General features: G+C 36.7%; 1 protein-coding gene across 1 annotated transcript in view; it reads left to right on the top strand.

The window, feature by feature from the left end:
- LOC130451832 (latrophilin Cirl) overlaps window positions 1-12,134 on the top strand; it is a 365,678-nt gene that overhangs the window by 14,405 nt on the left and 339,139 nt on the right. The window contains exon 2 of the mRNA XM_056791133.1: window positions 7,974-8,015. The gene's annotated coding sequence lies outside the window, so the exon portion shown is untranslated. The remainder of the gene's footprint in view (window positions 1-7,973; window positions 8,016-12,134) is intronic.

The following is a 12,134-nucleotide window of genomic DNA, read 5'->3' on the forward strand; positions in this document are numbered from 1 at the left end:
CCACATTACGTTTGTTACTTATTTCATTTTCCTGCGGTTAATTTAATGGCAATACTGATTGTTTTTTTTTTTTTTTAAACGACTTCCTCACACTTCCTCAGCAATTTGCTGGGAAACATTCACCACCTCTGCAGAGTCCTGCTCAGCAGAGGGGCTCGGACGGTTGGAGTGTCCTTCTTGTCGTCTACGGCCCCTTTTGTCACTTATGGCATCGTTCCTGGAACATACTTCATGAGTGACGAGCTATCAGTGGTTTCCTTTTACCATACGTCTCCCTTCCCCTCTCGGGATTAGGAGTTCGGGTTCCTTTCTCTCTGCTGTCTTTGTCTTTCATCTTTTTCCTTGTTGCTGAGAATACTCTTAGCCATGTTCTGCACCGATTTCCAGTTCTCTGAGCTGTCAAGCATCTTCTCTACAATGTTGTCTGGAGTGAGCTCGCATTCCAGCTGTCTGCAAGTCCTATCTCTGACCTCTCTCCACTTGTAGCATACGAAGATGGTATGTTCGGCAGTGTCTACGGCGGCACAGTATATACATCTATCCGTGGTGTCTTTTCTGAACCTTTTGGCATAACATCGAAAGACGCCATGTCCTGTTAGGACCTGTGTTAGGTAGTAGTCTACTTGGCGGTGCTCGCACTTAACCCACGGCTTGATGTCTGGTATTAACCTTTTGGTCCACTGGGCCTTTACTGTCTCACCTTCCCATCTAGTTTGCCATGTTGTGAGGGAACTTTCTCTAGCTTCGTTGCTATTCTGTAGCGATTTGTACTTGGATGTTCTTTCCTGGGCTAAGAGATCAATGGGCACCGTATCCGTAATTACTTGGAGTGCTACCCCAGACACAGTTCGGAAGGCGGAGGGGCTACACGCAGCAGCATGTCTCTTTGTGCTCTATTGACCGTAGTATAGTGCTTTTTTCTCATAAGCGCTTTTTGCCATATTGGGGCTCCATATAGGACAATATTTTGCATAGCACTACACAACACTGCTCTTTTGCTTTGCCTAGGACCTCCTACGTTTGGCATAATCCGAGCAAGTTTGGAAACACTTTCTATTGCTTTCTTTGTTACTGTTTCTACATGTTTGCCAAAATTTCTACTTTCGTCAATGGTTATACCTAGGTATCTCAGGTTCTTTGCTGGCTTTATATTGACTCCGTCTACGCTGAAGCTTATTTGCTCCCTCTTTTGTTTACCCTTTAGTAGGATTGCCTCAGTTTTGTGGGGGGCAAGAGCAAGCTTGTTGTCTCTCATCCAGGTATTTATTTTTTCCAGGCACATGTTGGTGTTTGTAACCAATGTCTGTTGGCTTTCTGCTCCGACTATCAGCGCCAGATCGTCGGCAAATGCTATTGTTACAGCATTACGAGTTAGTTCTAAGCTCAGCACGCCGTCATATAGTACATTCCACAGCAGTGGACCCAGGACGGAGCCCTGGGGAACACCTGACGTAATATCTACCTCCCTATTCTTTTCTAATTGCAGCTTTCTGTTTCTTAAATAGTTAGAGACAAGGTTTATTAGATATGTCGATATTTTCCTTTTTTGTAGCTCTTTGATAATCAGGCTGTGGCATGCAGTGTTGAAAGTATTCTTAACGTCAATTGTGACAAGGGTGCAGAATCTACTTTTGAACTCCGTTACAGTATTCAGTGCAGCTTCTACAGCCTGGATCGTGAATTTCCCTTTTTGAAATCCATACTGACACATGTGCAACCCTCCTCTGTCTTTAAGCTCATCTTGTAGTCTTTCCCGTATGAACGCTTCTAGTAACTTGCTCAAAGAATTTAACAGACAGAGTGGTCTGTAGGAACTAGGTAACTCAGCTGACTTTCCTGGTTTTAGTATTAAAACCATCTTTGCAACTTTCCATTCATTTGGAAATTCCTGTTTTTGGAGTAGTTTGCTCATCATGCCTAATAACCAGTCTGGGGCACAATCTGCTACTATTTTGATAGCCTTAGGGGGAATTTGGTCAATTCCAGGTGATTTTCCACATTTGATACCTTGGGCTACCTTCCTTAGCTCTGCTGTGAAGGGTGGGGCTGGAGCTTCCTTTTCAGGGTATCTCCACTTATCATTTCCGGGTGGAAACAGTACTGCCACGATTTCGGATTTCTTTTCGATGTCAAGCTCATAGGGTTTTAGAGTATTAAGCTTTTTTGCTACTAGCTTATACGCATCTCCCCATATATTATTATCAAGTTCTTTGCATATGCCGTTCCAGTGTTTCTTCTTTGATTCCTTAATTAGGCAGCAGAGTTCCCTTCTATTGGTCTTGTACGCCTCTTTCATTGCTTCAATATCGTCTCGGTTTGGGTTGTTTCTTCTCGCCGCACGTTGTTGTACCCTTCTTAATCTGTTGCATAGTGACCGTTTTTCAGCAATGTTTTCATTCCACCAATACGGTGTTTCAGTCTTTGAAATTCGATTTTGCGTGCTGTTCTTGCTTGCCATTTGTATCAGCTTGGTTCCTGTTTCATGACTCACTTCATCTGGAGTAATGGTAAGTAACTCTATGCAGGCTTTAAAGGCGGTCCAATCAATAAGGGGCCTTATTGAAGTTGTTTTGATCTTCGCTCTATTTACTTTAATTTCAAATGCGATATGTCTGTGCTCTGTCAGTGTTTCGGTATCAAGTATCTCCCAGTTGGTTACTCTTTGAGATACACAATTGGTTGCTATGGTGACATCAATAAAGGACTCGCTATGTCCTCGGATAAATGTGGGCTCATTTCCAGTATTCAGAACCACCAAATCGCGAGCGTTGATCCATTCCATCCAGTATTGACCCTTTTCATCGGTTACCTAAATGCCCCCACATTGGGGGCATTTAGGTCTCCCAGAATAATGGCATCACTGTTGTTCGTTATGTGCTCCATTATACTGTCCACCTCAGTTTTGTAGTCTTCCAATCTGATGTTTGGGGATATATAGCAACATATCAGTTCAAGATCTTTGAGTTTGATAATTACGTGACCATCTCCGGCTACGTGGTTTATTACGCCAAGCTTTTTATTCAGAAGTAGGACCCCCACATTATGCCTGCTGTCCTTGATCCAGTTTGCTTCTTTAGTTCTTCTTTTGTTCGGTTCCCCAGTTACCAAAATATCAATACCTTGCTGAACTGCGGTGGCATACGCCATGTCTTGAGCTGCATAGGCACGTCCAACGTTGGCTTGAAGTATTTTAATATTGAACACTAAAGTTTTGACCGCGTGCAGTACTGAGCCTGCGTCTGGTGTCACTATTTGCTTTTGATTTTTCTTTTACAAGCTTAAGGTAGTAAGGGCAAGCAGTCTGATCAGCTCTGTGACCGTCTTTTTTACATGTTAGGCAATAGCTTTTGTTAAGGCAGTTTCTGGCCTTGTGGTTATCCTTGCCGCATTTAAGGCACATCTTCGAGTTATCGGTTCCTTTGCATTCATTGGTGCGGTGGCCAAACTCCAAATATTTGAAACACCTGGTGATTTTGACCCTTGCTCGGACCTGGCACGGTGCCCACCCTATTCTCACGGTATCCATTTTGAGTAATTCGCTGGCCACTCTTCTTTTGACCGCAAGTGTAGCAGTTTGGTTTCCCCTCTGGTTTGGCCTGCAAGAGAGCACTCGGACGTCATCTTCTTTTGCGTTTGCTACGCTTTTCCTGACATCTTGCTCTATCTGTTTTGCGTTCATATCTCCGTCTATGTCCGCAATATGAATAATGTCTTCATCTCTTTTAATTTCGACCTGGGTATCTTTATCTTTGTCCATTATAGCTTGTCTGAGGGCGATTACTTGATTTTTTTCTCCAAGTATCTCCATAAGGACATCACCCTTAGCAGTTTTCTTAATGCCTTTTACCTTAACACCCATCTCGTCTATGTTCACACTACTCTTGATCGAACGGAGTATGTCAGCATATTGCTTTCCTTCAGATTTGATTATAATCTTCTCTGTTGTCGTCGCTGGTCCTCCCTTACTTGACTTAGGTGCTAGTCGGCTTGGATCTCTAGGTATAATAACTTGCACTTTGACCTCAGATCCCCTGAAGATACCTTCTGTGCACTTTCTAAGGTAGATTTTCACTCCATGGTTTTGGACCTCTGCTTGCAGTTTGCCTAGCAACTGATATAGTTGACCCATGTCGTTTTTCCCTTCTGGGTTGACCTTGTATGGCTGCATGTACATGGTTCTTGACCTTGCTCCATTTTTGCCTTTGCTGAGTATGACCTCGGTGTTCGTCCTCACATATTCAATACACCCTTCCTCAAGCTCTTCGCACATAAGGCTTGTTATTTCCGGGAAGTTGCATTTTAGGTCACTTTCCGTAGTGGTCGTCAAGGTTACATCAGGGTCTGCTACTATTACCAGGTTTCCTCGTAGCTCTCTAAGCGATCCCAGCTCTGTAACACCGGTGCTTTGGTAGCAGCTTTCTGGCCACTCGAGATGTATTACCTCTTCTAGCCCTGTCCATCCTTTTCTTGCTGTTATTTGAGTTTCTACCCTGGTGCGTATTTCATTTGTAAGATCGAATACCTCTCGTCTTATGTCGGTTTCATCAGCTTGGACTCCTATACTTTGTCTTGCGTAGCTAAGATTATTGTCCTCTGGTTTAGCTGAATTATTAGCAGTTTTGCTCTTACTTGGTGATGATTGCTCAGTGTTGTTTCGCACCATATGCGTGTGTCTGATGTTTAAAACATCCATTTTTCTGTTCAGGGTTGCCATTATGCTTACGAGCTCTCTCGTTATTACCTTGATTTCAGTTTTTGTCTTTGTACTCACTTTGACTTCATTTTTCAATTCGTCAACTTTTTTATTAAGACTACCCAAGGCGGTCAAAACAGCAGTCATCTCTTGGCTAGTATCATCCGGGATATGCTTTCCATGTTAGTCTCGCTTTCGTTTCTTTTTGGCTGGACTGGTATTTTTTGCCAGTCCGTCGTGACTGTTGTCGCTACTTGCTTCGTACGCCGTGTTACTGGGGCTCCCAGTCTTGTCATCTTAACGTGTGCCAGAGTTTGTCTCTAGGCTAACAAAAACATCATCCGTGGCAGAGGCAATTGAATCTTTGCGATTGATTGGTGGTGTTCTTGCCAATGAGGATCTCCTAACACTAGGGTCTGTAGTAAACATCCAGTGATAACCTGTTGGGGTCATATCTCCCTCATTTTGTCCTTTGCCTTCTAAAGATAGTGCAGTTTTTTCGTTACCATAGCAATCCATTTATTTCTTGTCACCAGCGCTTCGTATGTAAGGGGGCGGGTCGAGTTGATTGAGAACGGGTGTACCCTCGGCGGTCGCCTACCCCAGTTCACTGAGGCCCAATCCTCGCTTAGCCAGTCCCGGAACACACAGACGGACCAGACTCGCCCGGGGCGATGTGAACTTCCGACTTCCACATTCAATACATACCACCTGATCAGGGCCCGTAGTGGCTGGCTTCCGATCCAGCGCCATCATCCACCTCGGCAGAGACTAGCTCACATCAGCATCAGCAGTTACTTGGGTGACGAACCGAAAGCAGGGCGATGCACTCCCAGCAGACTACAGCGCAGAACCAAACCGGGATACAGGGAAAAAAGTTAGGAAGCCCCCTAGCCCTCGCAACCTAATAGCGTTGGGGGAAGAGAATCTTCTAGGAATAGTGGGTTTTTTTTGGGAAGAGTCCACCTTGGGAGTGGGGAGGAGCTCTAGCTAGGGTACCTCGGGCTTGCTACACCCGTAGTCGCAGTGCGACCCCCTGACGGTGGCAATACTGATTGAACACACTTTTTTTACGTAATATATAGAAATTTTTACAGGTGTTATGCTAATAGTTTTATTATTTTTATACATAGTTGTTCTTTCTATTTTCTTGTTTATGAATAAAATGAGGAGTTTTTTAATATTTAATATGCGAGGAAAAATATGCAAAGTATGATAAAAGGCAATAAAAATTTATTTTCAGGTTTTCCTTAGCCTTGTTGTTGTTAGAGTATTTGAGAGTCGTTTTGTTCTTGGATGTTCGATCACAATCGGACCATGGGTGAAATTTGTAATCCTCTAGCACCATAAAACAAAATATATAGCGTTTCTATGTAAATTTAACAAACGACAATCAAATATTTTGCTTATGGCAAAGAAAGATAAAAGAATGTTGCCGAGTCTCAACGACGCAAGTCTGAACAGTGGCATAACATAAATAGCAAATTCACTTATTTTCAGGATCTTTTATTTTAATATTGGCTTAATTGAAGTTGATCGTTGCCTAATTTAAGTTTTTAGAAATAAAATATGAATTTGATTTTGTTGATTTTGTTCTGTAATGAATTTGTTCAGAATTATTTAACAAACCATGAAATATCAAAAAACCATACATTAATTCATGAAAAATGCTATGAGGACATCCCTATCAAGTCTAATAACTATCCTTTTTCTTCTATGTAGATGATTTGATTGCATTAACTACTCTACCAAAACATGAAATTGAATATATAAGCCAAAAATTCAATTCTTATCGTGAAAACTGAACAAACTGATAAAATTAATTTTCTTTGTGTCACATTGTATGAATTAACAATAATATTTAAAGAATAATATACAAAACCAACTTGGAACTCAATATATTTGATCTTTAATTCATGTCAATATGTCACCAAAAAGGTCAGTTTGGCTGATAGAGCTATCCAACCGGATTTAGATACTTAGCTTTTAAAAAAGCGAAATTACCTTGAAAGAAAAAAATCATTACGAAAAAAATTATAAATGACATATTCGACAGAAGGCCACCTAAACCTAAAAATGTTAAACATCTTTGCTTACCATGGTCAAAAAGAAAAACAAATATCAAATAATTTCAGTAAATATGATATTAGAACAGATGAAGGACATGAAGGACCTAAATTCAGTATCAAAATATTTCACTAACATAAAATCTAAAACATCCAAAAACAAAACGTTGTATTATATATTAAGTACCTTGTAATGATTGTGAATTGTGATGACAGGCATCTAAATACTCAAAAAATAGATCAAAATAGGTATTTTAATTATAAAAATTCAAAAATTTTTAAAACAGAGTCAAATACAAGAAAAAAAGGAATACATACTTTGAAATGGTTCACATACATAGAATACAAACAGTTATCAATTATAAAAAAGACCTAAAAAGAACAATGTATAGTTCTATTTTATAAATTTCAATGAAACTATGAATAATTTAAATGAAGGTTGCTACTGATTTTTGAGATATGACAACTAAAGTTAAAAAAATTATGTAGTGGAGTTAAAAATAGATTTTTTTGATATTTAATATATATTATTATAAAAATTGTCAATGTGAGATTATATGTTGATTAGAACCGCAATAGGTCCAAACGCCAAGATTTTATCTGTTTTTAACAAAAGGAGACTAAGAATCAAGACGATTTAGCAACAAAATATTCATATTGAGAATATATGGTGTACTCGAATAGCACAGTGGGTGGCCGAATTGAATGCGTAAACTAATCTCAAATTTCTTGTTACTATTAATATGAAATATTTAAATGTCCATTCATTGCTATTTCAGATAATTTCATTGCTGCTACTTGGTTTTCATATTTGTTCTCTCAGAATTTTTTTGCTTGCTCCATAAATCACAGTTTTATGTAACTTCTCTTTTATTCTTTGGACTCTTTCGATTTAAACACCACGTTCTATATTTCTAATTTTGTATATTGCCATACATATTACAGTAGCTCCAATGTTTGGATTGTAATTCCTAAAATATTTTGAATAAAACTAGAACTGAAAATGTCAATAGAAGAAAATAGACTAATTAATGTAGTTATGAAAATAATTTAAATTGGGTTCGAATATTTAACTTACTCTTTTTTTAGAAATCACTATGTCTAAAATTTATTCACAAATTTTCATGTTTGTTTCTGGTATTATTGTTTTATGTTATATTTTTTATAACACTTATAATTCATTCAAATTTTATATAGTATTGATTTTTTTACAGGCACGATTGAGATAGCCACTTCGCAAACATCTCTAGTCTTAGGTGAGTATGTCAATAACAATTGTTATTTTAAATGTTTTACATGATTTATTACAACTTCAAACAAAAGTTTTCATTGAAATGGTGAACACATTTGATACGTTTTTTTGGTGACATCAGCTGCCGTGTCCTAAACTTTCATCTATCAGAAAATCTTTTCAATGAATTATTATTTGTCTGTCACGATATTGTTTGGACTACTCTTGCATCATTCTCCTAATGGAGTAAAATATCTCTTTCTATATTGTCTCCTTTTTTTAAATAATAAACTCTCAACAGTTTTCCCCAATTTACGTCAAGAATTTCCTATTGTTTTGTAACTACAAAAATGTGGATCTGTACCATGTATATTGTTAAAGTGATTTCTTGAAATAGAAAGCTTGTGCTATTCTAATACACGGAAATAAGTAGATAATGTAAAAATTATTCGAAGAAAGGAAAGTGTCATTATGTGGTAGTTCATTAATCACTCTTTTCAACTCATGCTGGTTTTCAACAAATGATATCAGTCGAGTGACTCAATACATTTTTTTTTAATCTTAAAAATCGTGGGTTATCGCTTACAGTAGGTAATATATCTGTGGTCTATATAAGTAGAAATAGTCTAAATCACACATTCCACCTAGAATTTCACCCAACTTAGAAGTGATTTCAAATTGTCCCGTTTTTGATAATATTTAGGTATTATAAATAATCAAACGTTAATTTGATTTTACACAAGTTACATTCAGTTCCCTTATCGCAGTTACACAAATAATACGAATATATTTCAATCCTAATCCATGCCAAATATTAACAATTATTACATTTTCGCCACATGATTTCACAGATTTTAATTGTCTAAAATTTGATTGCCGCCGCATTTTCATATGATATCAAGAACCGTAGTGACAATTTGGTTTAATGTAGAGTTTATAATTGCTATACCGTTACGTCAGATTTTGAGGCATTTGTATATATTTTTCTATGTTCTGGATATTTGTTGAAGATATATTTCAATCTGTTCTTGGTAAATAATTGTTTAACGGGCTTCATATTCTTCTTCGCTCTTCTTGTGAATAAATGATACATTTTTTATCCGAAGAGGGAAATGCACACTCGCACCATCAGTGGCCATACGAAACCTACTGATGTACTACATTTCTACGACCCACTAAAACCCTTCCTCTTCAAACTAAACTTCTTAGAGTACCCGCGTTAGCATTCCACAGAATAGCTGTTATCCACTATAATGTCGTTTGCTCTGTTCATTCGGTGTTCTATGATCTCTTCAGCTGTTGCTTCACATTCGAACAGATAGGATCGAAAGTAACGGTGTCCGGAGAGTATTTAGGTCAAGTAATAGTTCACCTTCCTGTGATTTCTCTTTATCCAATCTGTGACATATGATAATAGGCGCGCAATCCATCTACCTCGTTGATACGTATCATACCTCTGCTGCCATTTATCCCTGTTCCCGACTCTTTCTTCGTTCGCGATTCTGGCTTTGTTGATGATTTCATTAGCTTTTTCTTCCTTACGTATTCTCTTGAGTTCGAGTGCTAGCAGATCTACAGGGATGGATGGTTCCCGCAATAACTAATACTGCTGGTTCTGATACTGAGCGATATGCACTGCATATTCTAAGAGCGACTCTACGTTGCACCCTGGATATTCTCTTGCGGTGAACCTTTATCTACCTAGTCTTTACGCTGTACAGAAGTATTGAATTTGTGACCAAAATCACCAGTCTTTTTTGGTGCCAGTCGGACCCTCGATATTTTTCATTAGTCGACTAAGCGATTGTCTTATAGTTGATTATTTGCCTGCTCCTTTTCTTATATGTTTTCACAAGTCATTTTCTAAATATTTTATGGATTCTTTCGTCTCGATGGAGAGCTGTTCGATATTCATCGCTTGGATATTGTCAAACTTTGCATTCTGCTTCATGGTCAAGAAGATTATATCGATATTTTCCGCCGCTAGCGGAATGGCTATCTTCTCAGAATCCGCATAGCACTGGTTAGTTTATCTTGGATTTCTCTTGTCTCTCTCAGTGATGACGATGTCATCGGCATAGCCTACAAGATAGCATCATTCGGGTAGCTCTTGTCTGAGTAGTAATTGATTCTTCATAACACGGTTATTATTAATAAAAATAAATAATAATGAACAATATTACGTTTCCACAAAATGTGAATTTCAATTTTTGATTAAGTAAAATAATAATTTGTTCAAATTTTCACCAACTGTTTGATACACCCTTTTTTAATTTGTCGAGGGACGTACGCAATTTATTTTTAAAAGACTAATAACAACAACAAGAACAATAATTCCAATAAATATGAATAACGATGACTCTACACAAATTGAATCAAGCGTTTTTCTTAAAAGTCAAGTACTTAATAGTTCAAAAATTAAGATTTAAGATAAGATAACAAGAAGTTGAGAAACCTAAGAGAATTTTAGAAAACCACTTCACTACTAAATCTAACCTAACCTAACCAAGTAAATTCTGATGATTTTTCTCCATAACGTGAACGTCTAATATTTAAATCGACTAACTTGGTAATGTGGAAAATGTAGCTAATGTTTTTTATAAATACTGCTTGTTACTATGACATTGCTGTATATTAGAAAAAATTCAATAGAATCTAATTTTGCCCTGTGATTTACTTACAATGAAACATTTTTTCAATGTATAGGGTCCTTCACGACGAGCTGAATCGATATGCATTAGTGTTCTGAAAATTTGCTTGCATGGGTTTTTCGAAATGCTCGTTTCAGCTAAAATAATTTCAGTTTTCTGAAACTTCAGGCTATACCGGAAGTGGAAAATTTCAGTTTTTTCAAGTTTCTACAAAAACCGTTAATTTTAGATATATATATATATATATATATATATATATATATATATATATATATATATATATATATATATATATATATATATTACTATATATATATATATATATATATATATATATATATATATATATATATATATATTACTAAAGAAGTCCCCTTAATTTAAAGCGTAAAATCCAATGGTAAAGGGAAAAATGGGAGTTGCCATTTGAAAAAATTAAGTTTTCGAAGTTTTTAGATAGCGAAATTCGGCATAATTGTAACTGTAAGTTACCCCAAACCCCAAAAATATTAGACCTGACTCACTTAAACTTAGAAATATAATTTTTTTTATAGGAGGGCTGGGCTGCATGTGTACAGAAATTTCAAAAATGTGAGGTAATTAAAAAATGGTGGACTTTAGGCATACGATGCCTTATATAAACTTATATTGAAATTTCGCTTAGATTTCAAAAATTTAATAAAAACCATAGCATTCCGTCTAAAGTAACGAATTTTGTATCCACATCCGGTATAATCCGGTATAACCGGAAGTTTCAGAAAACTGAAATTATTTTACTGAAACGAGTATTTTGGAAAACCCATGCAAGCAAATTTTTAGAACACTAGTCGCAGTACTTTCCCTTATACATATCGATTCAGCTCGTCGTGAAGAACCCTGTATACGATTTCGTTCAAATAACTCATTTTATAGGTAGTAGTAGACATCAGTCTACTACTGTACTATTTCTACATTCAACAGATCATTGCTCATTCCAGATTGACATAATTCATAGAATTATAGTTTGATTGAAAGATTGATTATCCACCTGAAAAACTAGTTGCAATTCCTGCATTGAATCAAATTTAGTAGGTAGTAAAATAGTTTTGTTATTAACAACAAATTCATGCATTGCTAAAAAATTCTTTTATGTAGCATATAAAGTCGTAAAAAATTAACGATAATGAATTTAGGTCATCACATAATAGTTTGTTGATACAATTTTCACTAGCTCCAGAAATTGTACTCTTAAATGCATTGCTAAAAGATGAACGGAAAATAAGCTCATATTTCCAATAGAATATCGTTATTAACTATTGAATAATTTATATTTTATTTTATGTCCACATCTGTATATTTTTTCCGTACACTTATATAATAAAACAGCAGAAATTTACAAAACAATCCGAGCATCTTCAATTTCAAATGTTTTGAATACTAAACGACGATAGCTAATATGAATACAAAAACAAAAAAAAGTTACATCCCTATGATGTTAACAATTATTTCGAGAT

This window comes from Diorhabda sublineata, chromosome X, assembly GCF_026230105.1.
Source record: "Diorhabda sublineata isolate icDioSubl1.1 chromosome X, icDioSubl1.1, whole genome shotgun sequence".
Lineage (NCBI taxonomy): Eukaryota > Metazoa > Arthropoda > Insecta > Coleoptera > Chrysomelidae > Diorhabda > Diorhabda sublineata.